This window comes from Echinops telfairi, unplaced genomic scaffold (genome assembly GCF_000313985.2).
Source record: "Echinops telfairi isolate 266 unplaced genomic scaffold, ASM31398v2 ScPeMD7_7439;HRSCAF=8477, whole genome shotgun sequence".
Classification (NCBI taxonomy): Eukaryota; Metazoa; Chordata; class Mammalia; order Afrosoricida; family Tenrecidae; genus Echinops; species Echinops telfairi.
The window spans coordinates 2,738,348-2,747,756 of NW_022111339.1; the positions used below are offsets into that span (position 1 = coordinate 2,738,348).

Consider the following 9,409-nt stretch of genomic DNA (forward strand, 5'->3'; position numbering starts at 1 on the left):
GGAAGACTCTATTTTGACCAAATAAAAGATGACCTAAATTTGACTCAGCGTGATGGGACCAACTACATGATTGCTCCCCGAAAATAAAGGGAGCCCGACAGGGGGTGTCGAGGGGACAGGAGTAAATTGCCTGGACAAGAAGGACCACAGAAAGATGGAATGGGAAGTTTATGACTGTGCCTAAGTCTAACGCCTCTGTTTACAAAAAATAAGGGGCATTTTAGCGTAAACATCTAGTCTGGCCCCAAAATGAAAGCTTATTTTAGACACCTCCATTGCAAAGCCCCCCACGTAGGAACATCAAAGACACAGAGAAGCACGTTCTCAGACAGAACAAGGAAGTAATCATGGCAGACTCTTCCAAGGACCATGATTGTCATGTGTTCCGCCCCTTCCTACTTGTATTCCTACGACGGTCATTTTGCAGGCAGTTGCTGGGAGCTGCATGCCTCACAGGCCCTCTGGTAGGACAAGCCTCCTGCGCTGAGGCCGTTCGCACTCCTTCGGCGGCGGCACCCTGGGAAACAGTTTCAATCTAGCAACTGGGTCAGCTCCCACTGCAGACACATATGCCATCCAGTTAATGCCAACTCGCAGTGGCTCCTGTGACAAAGCACAACTGCTCCATAGGGTTTACTTGCCTGTGATCTTTATGAGAACAGATTGCCGGGTTTTTCTACTATGGCGCGCTGGGCGGGTTTGAACTGCCAACCTTTTCCTTAGTAGTCCAGTGCTTAACCATTCTGCCAAGGGGTTCTACGGCCATGTAGGAGAGGACGCTAGAACCACAGAGAGACCAAAGTTCATCTTATTGGAGCTGGGTTTCAGAAAAGGGCAAGTTGGTAGGTCAGAGAAACCGGGGCAAAAAGTAAAGTAACAAATTGTTAGCCATGAACATATCGGTAAAACGGGCATTTACAGAACTGTTGCACACATTGTCACGTGTGAATAAGGCACGCAATGCTTCCACATCTCTTGGTAAGCACACATTTTCCTTTAGGGCTTAGGTAGAGGTGAAGTCCCCTTTTGTGGTGCAGAATGATTACACTTGTCGATTAACTGAAAGGTCGGCAGTTCAAACCCACCCAGAGACAGAAGAAAGCCTTAGCCATCTGTATACATAAAGGCCACCGCCAGGAAAACCCTATGGGGCAGTTCTGCTCAGTAACACATGGGGTCGCCGCGAGTCGGAATCCAACGACAGCGGAACGGGGTGGAGCATGTCCGCGCCGCCGCTGCTGCTCCTACTGATCGGGTACCACGAGACGGCCATCGTCACCAACACCAAGGAGCCGAGCCCCGAGTTCGAGCTGAAACGCATCAGCGAAGGCATTTCAAAGCGACCACGGGACGAGCAGAGGCGCCATCAAGACTACCAGATCCTGAAGGACAGCAAGACACTGGCGAGTGTGGCTTCACCAGCCAGACAGCGCGTTCCCAGGCCCCAGCGGGCACTGACCTTCCGGGCAGATGACACATTTGTGGCCCTCTGCAGCGAGCCACTCTGCGGGCCGGCCGCCTGGGCTCCGGCGTGATAACGCCACAGGATCCAGGAAGCAGTGCCAACAAGCAACCTGTGTGGGGAGGGCCACCTGGGCCCCCAGCCCACTTCTCCCAAATAAAGAGATTTGGGTTCCCCCAAATATACGTCAAATGACAGTAACAGAATGATTTGTTTGGCTTTAGATATAACAATAAAGGTCCCCAAATCACAGTGGTTTGAACCCAAACTCACACCCTCTACAATCGAGTCCCTGCTGACTCATAACAACGCTATATAAGGTTTCCCGGGCTGTACACCTTGACAGGCAGCCTCGCTTGCTCCAGCAGAGCAGCTAGTGGGTTTGAACTGTCAGCCTTGCAGTGGGCAGCCCAGCACTTAACTGTCAGCACCACCAAGTTTCCTTTTATGGTTTAAACAGTAACCAAAAAATCAAAGCCAACTCGCTGCCATCAATTTGATGCTGATTCACAATGACCGAGAGGACTGCCCCTGAGGATTTCTAAGACTGTAACTCTTCATGGGAGTAGAAAGCCCCTTCGCGCTCCTGAAGGGCTGTTGGTTTTGAACTGCCGACCTTGCAGTTCGCTGCCGAACATATAACCATGATGCCACCGAGGAGAGCTTTATCCTCTTTCTCACCGAGCAGTCCAAGCTTGATCAAAGAATGCAGAGGTGTTCTGGCTGCAGCGACAAGGACCTCACACGCTTACTGTCCTGCGTCTCCACCATCAGAGGATCTTCGATTCTGCCATTTGCCCCAAGGGGGGGCCCCTCCCGGGCAGAGGAAAGTGGAGAAAGACAAAGGGCAGAACACATTTCTCTGTAACAAGCGATGCTCAGATGCTGCACAATTGCTTCCCTCCACCCCATGAGTCCACACCTGGCCGCATCTGGCAGACACACACACACACACACACACAGGAAAGGGCTGCTTTATTCAGTGCCACTCTGAACCCAGCTAGAGTGGGCATTGTATTACTACAGAAGAAAGGGGAGGGGGTATTTGTGGAGCACTAGCTCAGCCACAGCACAAGCCCCCCTTCTCTTCCTGTTGTCCTGTCTGAGCTCCCACAGATGTCCCAGGACTTCCTAGTAACCCACTGGAGAAGTTGTACACACCTACACACACACACACTAACCCCAACTTTTCCATTTTAAAAATAATAAAAAACGGTGATGAAGACTGTGAAACTACCTCGGGAGACCCTGAAAACAAAACCCAAGACTGTGGCTAATAGATTGGAGCAGGCTCTCTCTCCAAGTCTCTCTACTTGCTCTGGATTCCATTGGGGCTCCTTAAAATAGCTGCTGGGATTCCAACCCTCGAAATTCATCGGCCTCGGGTGCATTTTGACTCACGGCAAGCCCAAGAGTGACAGTGCAGACTGTGCTCCATAGGGTTTTCTGGGCTGGGATTTTTACAGAAGCCTTCTGCTGCAGCCCTTCCGGGTGGGCTTGAACTACCAACCTTTTGCTGAGTAGCTGGACCCAAACCATTTGAACCACCACCCAAGGACTTTCTAACACGTCTACCTGTGGGTGTGGTCCTGCTTAGAAATCAACATTTCTTTGGAATGTTCACCTGAATAGGGTGGGTTCCAAATGTAATCACTTCTGAACTGTGACAGGATCAGATTAGACAGACTCGCCCACACACGGAAAGGGCCATGTGAGGATCCCCGAAAGCCACCCACAAGGAAAGACTGCATGTGAATGGGAAACAGAAGGATTTCTCTCAAACTGTCTCCCCCAAATATATGCCAGACTTAGCTGCTTGAGAATGACTATACACTTGGAGGTCATCAGGAGTAGATTAGGGGTCATTCTCCCTACGCGCTATTAGCCATCTAGACCGAGCAGACACCACTGTTTATCCCACAACAAGTAGGGCCCACTTCTTTCTGATAAGGATAGTAGTTGTCTGTTTCCTTGTAGAAGACCCCAGAGAGGTCAAACCCACCCAAGGATGACCAAAGTTAGGCTGCCATCATGAATCTAGGGTCCGCCCATCTTGTCACATGTATACCCCTAGACCTTCCCATTCCTATGGGCACACCCCTAGCTCATCCCTTCCTGTTACGCTTATGCCTATCATAGATCCCCTTCCTACGGTGTGTATGCCTATTGTACTGCCCCTTCCTGTGACGTGTGGTTACCTGTAATCATGTCCCCCTAAAGAGATATAATGCTTGGTTAGCAATAAAAAGGGGCTCTCCCCTATCCTTGCCCCCGGGGGCTCCCCAGCAATCTCCCCGGAGGCTCTCTCCTGCTCTCGTGGCCGAGCTTCCCCCAAGTGAACCATCAAGCGGGGCTGAGGTGAGCAATGCTGCCATGAATTGTGTCTGACTCCATTAATTCAATCTCTCCTCTACCTCTCATGCTCTCTATGACTTTACTATAATCCTTACTTATTATCACTGTACAATTGCGCCTACCAGACCTGTGATGACTTGTGGGGGGCCCTGCTAACCCCACACGCATGGTCCAGGCCCTGATTGGAATTTTAGGCCCAAGAACTGTAAGAAAATAGAGAAGAGGGCATGTCTGTCTTGGAGAAGGCGATTACCTTACTATTGGTGGGTAAACCTGGAGGACCAATCATCCATCAAGAAAAAAACACTTAACAACACTAACATAGAACCCAAGGCAGAGAACACCCCCAGTGCTGTGTTCCTAGTCGGACACTTCTGACATAGTCTCTGTCCAGCCCTCGGTGACCCAGGCTATAGACTACTGGGACTTCAGACTCTGTCCTTTCCAGGCACCCAACATCTTTCATAGGCCACACTAGAATTCAATATGGAAACCCCACTAAGTGAACTGAACTTGACCTGAAACTCACCTGTGCAGATGTATGGAACCTATATACTCCCCTGTACTTAAGGCTGAATGCACTAGTGTGAGAAGAACTGATGACCAGGTTAGGAAATCGACAGTCTTTGGATTCCTTGCTTTGAAAGTGCTCAATGAGCTGGAAACACAGGGAATCCAGGACAGATAAACCCCTCAGGACCAATAATGAGAAGAGAGATACCAGGAGGGGAAGGGAAAGGTGGAGGAGAAAGGGGGAACTGATCACAATGATCTACATATAACCCCCTCCCTGGGGGAAGGACAACAGAAAAGTGGGTGAAGGGAGACATCAGAAAGTGTAAGACATGGAAAAATAATAATAATTTATAAATTATCAAGGGTTCGTCAGGGAGGAAGGGGAAAAAATGAGGAGCTGATACCAAGGGCTCAAGGGAAAGAAAATGTTTTGAGAATGATGATGGCAACAAATGTACAAATGTGCTTGACACAATGGATGGATGGATGTATTGTGATAAGAGTTGTACTAGCCTCCAATAAAATGACTTACTAAAAAAAGAAAAGAAAAGAAAGTGCTCAATGAATGGTGCCTGGTATTACCATGTATTTACTATTTTAATGCCCATTTTGCTTTCTTATGACTTGTATTAATCCTGCAGGCATCGTTCTGCCTTTGTGAATGAATATTATTGAAAGTTTTGCCCTACCACCAATACCCATTGTTTGTTTAGTGTCCAGTTACTTAAGAGTTTAATCTGTATAAGTCAACAGTTCATGTATTGCAGTCTGAAACCAGCCTATACTTGTATAATTTCCTTTTCTCAGGTGTTTTAAATTTATACCACTGGCTAAATTAATGATGCTATTGATAGAAACACTGTACGCCCCAGAGGGATGATTTTTAATATTTTCTACCATAAAATGATAATGATGTGTCTAAAGTGAACCAGAAACATATATAAGCTATAGATATATGAATGGTTTGTGGGCTCACACTTAATTCTAGCCCCAATCTAAGAACAATTAGTTCTTTTTTAAAAAATCATTTTATTAGGGGCTCATGCAACTCTTATCACAAGAACAATTACTTCTTATGATATGGCCTTGCTCAGTGCTCAGCCTCATGACCAGATCACTGAAGATATGGGTGCTAGAGAAAAGTGTGGTGATGAAACCAGATGGTGCTTAACTATCGGGAAGAATAGTGTCTGGGGTCTTAAAGGCTTCTTCAAAGCAGCCATCTAAGTGAAATGTCAACTAAGTCCACGTGGAAGAAGCACACTAGCCTGTGTGATCAAAACATTGTAAATGATTAAACCCAAATCCAAAGGAGGGAATGCTCTCAGAGCTGATATTGTGAACACTCGGTTTGCAGAAGGCCATTGATGACAGTAGAAACCCAAAATCCATTTGCAGGGTTCTTAATCCCACATGGATTAAGTTTCTGAAAAATTATTTTTGATCATAGACAAGGGATGTGAAAACTTGGTATCAGACAGAGAATATAGTACAGTGAACCCTCGTTTATCGCGGTTAATCGGTTCTAGACCCTACCGTGATAAATGAAATTCCATGAAGTAGGATTCCTTATTTGTAAATCAAATATTTTCGTAGTTAGAGCATAGAGGACATGAAAAAACACCCTTTAGTCACCATTACATTCGTATTACCCAATTTATTAAACGAAAAAGGGAAAATACAGTAAAACATTTTGGATGTTACAATTATCATTTATTATTTATTATATTATTTATGGCATCAAGCGTGTACAGTATGAGCCAATCAGTGGCAGTAATGACAGAGCATGCGCTGTTACGCAAAAACCGCGATAGAGTGAAGCCGCGGAAGTCGAAGCGCGAAGTGGCGAGGGTTCACTGTAATGTCATTTATGGCAGATGTGATTAGGTTAAAACATAATGCCTTATAATTTTATCTCCCTTTTGATCTATTTAAAGGTTGTCCCAGTTTTTCATGCTTTCTGCTTTCTCTTTGAATGGGGATTTTCTGTTTTGTTTGGTCATTGTTGCTAGGTTGTTTCCTTGCTTGCTTGTTTGCTTCCTGTTCGTGTTTGGTACGGTCTTCCATAAATGACATCCAGGATTGGTAGATCTGTCAGGACGGTAACTGGGTAGGGGGATGGCAGGGGAGGATGGGGGAAATGGGAAACTAAACCCAATGAGTATGAAAACAAAATGTTCTGAAATTAAATGTGGTGATGATTGCACAAATCTTCTTAATATGATAGAACTATTAAATGGTATGATATGGGAAGTATACATCAATAAAACTAATCTTTTCAAAGAGCTATGAAACAATAGAGTTGTCATTTAGAGGCACTCACTTGTAGTGCTTGGGTTACAGCAGCACTACGTAATTAAGATAATACCTGACAATGAAAGACAAATAATAACCCAGTGGGAATGTGGGCAAAGACTTAAGTAAACATTTCAACGAAGAGGCTATTCAAGTGGAACCCAAACACTTGAAAAGATATGCCATGTCATCCGCCATCTCTCATTGCCACTGAGTCAGTCTGACTCATAGCGACCCTATAGTGCAGGTTAGAGCAGCCCCTGAGGGTTTCGGAGACTATAACTGTTCATGAGAATAAAAAGCCTCCTCGCTCTCCCATAATACAGATGATGGTTTAGAACTACTGACCTTGCAGTTTGAAGCTGAATGCTATCCCTCTACTCCAATAACAAAATGACAAATATTTTATTACCTCACTTATATAAAAAGACAAGGCGCCCTGGTGACATAGTGGTTGCACGTTGGATTGTTAACTATGAGGTCAGCAGTTGGAGTTCAAAACCACCAGCTGCTAGCACGAGAAACATGGCACTCTCAACTCCCTTAAAGAGTTAAAGTCTCAGAAACCCCAGAGGCAATTCTATTCTGTCCTATAGGATTGCTGCGTCAGCATTGACAATGGCAGTGAGTTTGGCTTGGGGTTTGGGTTTCTATAAGAACACACTAAAAGGTAAATGTATAAAGACCGAAGTAGTTAACAAGGACAGGAAGAAAGTGAAAGGGGAAGGCAGAGTTAACAGTGACATGGTATTGAGTAGAGGTAGTTTGCACAGCTGCTGAAATAATAGTTGCCAATAAGGTGTACTCCTGTAAAAAGTTGAATTGACAAAAGTTTTATGCTAGATATATTTACAACAACAAAGAGGGTAGCAGTAGGAGACTACTTAGGTACAATCAAACACCTCATGGGCTTTGTTCCTTGGTTTGCAGGTTTAGGGTCAAGGTTTCAAGGGACAATGCAGTGAAGTGGGTTAACATGTTTAGTTCCTCTGTCCTACCTCCTAGTTAGCTGCATAATGCCTGAGATCTTAAAAGTTTTCCAGCAGCCAACCAAAGCACAATAATTGGTCTCTAGATGTCTGGCACAACAAAGGAAGAAGAATATCAGAAATAGGAAGAGGAATGAAATGTATGACCAATTGCTACCCTGAACAAGTTCCTCCTTTGCCATAAAGCCAGAACTGTGTTACTCATTTTGATCAAAGATTCCATGGAAAAATCCTGATCAAAAAGGGGAAAGGCAGAACAAAATTTCAAATTCTCATGGACTCTTCACTTTCTGGAGCCACAGGGGCTAAATGAACCCCTAAAATGATCATCTTTAAACCTTAAACCAAAATATCCTTGAAGTCTCCTAAAAATCAGACAGTAGTTTAGCTTAACTAGTTTAAAATATCCGCCTTAAGCATTATGCTCTTTAAGAACTATGGGATGAAATCGACAATAGCAACTCAAAAGACGAGATAGGAATTGTAGGGGACAAAATCAAGTAATGTCAGTGAAGGAGGAAAAACTCAGGAATGGAGGGTGAGAATGGTTGTAAAACTCAAGGAATATAATCAATGTCACTGAATTGTACATGTAGAAACAGTTTAATTGGTATGTTTTGTTGCATATATTTTCAACAACATCAGCAAAATAAAAAATTATTTTTAAAAGACAATATCTAAAGGAAGATATAGAATTAAGGACCAATGTGAAGAACAAATATGAAGTCCCTGATCAACATCCCCTCCTCTGCCTCTTCCTCTGAAACATTCTCTTATTTTGAAGAAAATACGAGAGGTACCACACCAAAAAAAAAAAAAAAGGAATTTCTCCCCCAAAGCTATGTATTTAAATTTGTTTAGAAAACTACTTTATCACCTTCGAAGTATTCTCCATTACACTTAATACATTTGTCAAATTTGCAATTCCATTCTTGGAAACATTTTTCAAACTCATCTGTTTGGGTGGCTGACAACACCTCCCTCATTTTCTTCTTCACCTCTTCTATGCCATCAAATTGCTGTCCTTTCATGTCCCTCTTCATTCAAGGAAACAAAGAAATCGCACACAGTGAGGCCAGGTGAGTAAGGTGCGTGGAGAAAGAGAGGCATGCTGTTTCTTCCCAAAGACTAGTACACGGAGATGGCTGTGTGAGCAGGTGCGTTGTCGTGGTGGCAAAACCAGTCCTCCATAGGGCACAAATCGGGCCATTTTTGTCACACACTGTTACAGAATCTTTTCAGAACCTCTAAATAGAAAGCTTGATTAACAGTCTGACCCGGTGGAATGAACTCCAAATACACGAAGAGTCAACATTTTCGTCCTCCAGGAAGTTGACGGACGTCCAGAACAAGGTTTGTCATCAATCGACATTTCACCTTTTTTGAAGAGAAAACCACTTGAGTTTTTCTCATAGCGCTGTCCTTGTAAGCTGTGTTAAACATCACAACAGTTTCTGTGACATTTTCTCCCAGTAGGAAACAAAATTTCACATGAGCAAGCTATTCTCTTAAATTGGCCATCACAAAAATAAGGTTTGAGGAAAACTGCTTTTATGAAAAAATTTACTGTTACCAGAGAGAACCTTCCCAGGTGACGCCACTGGATGCACTAACTCAGAGCAAGTTGCTCAGTGCTCACCTAGTGGGAACTACAAAAGCTCTGTCCATTGGAGCTTTTTCCATGGGGAGAGGGGGAAATACCTTCTCCTATGGTTCAATGCATTGCCCAGTGTGGTAGTTAGATGATTTTTTAAAAATTATTTTATTGGGGCTCATAAAACTCTTATCACAA

At 44.2% G+C, this 9,409-nt stretch overlaps 1 pseudogene; it reads left to right on the plus strand.

Annotated features, from left to right (window-relative positions):
* Positions 1 to 1,220: 1,220 nt before the first annotated feature.
* Positions 1,221 to 1,535, plus strand: LOC105979741 (annotated as a pseudogene).
* The last annotated feature ends 7,874 nt before the right edge of the window (positions 1,536 to 9,409 follow it).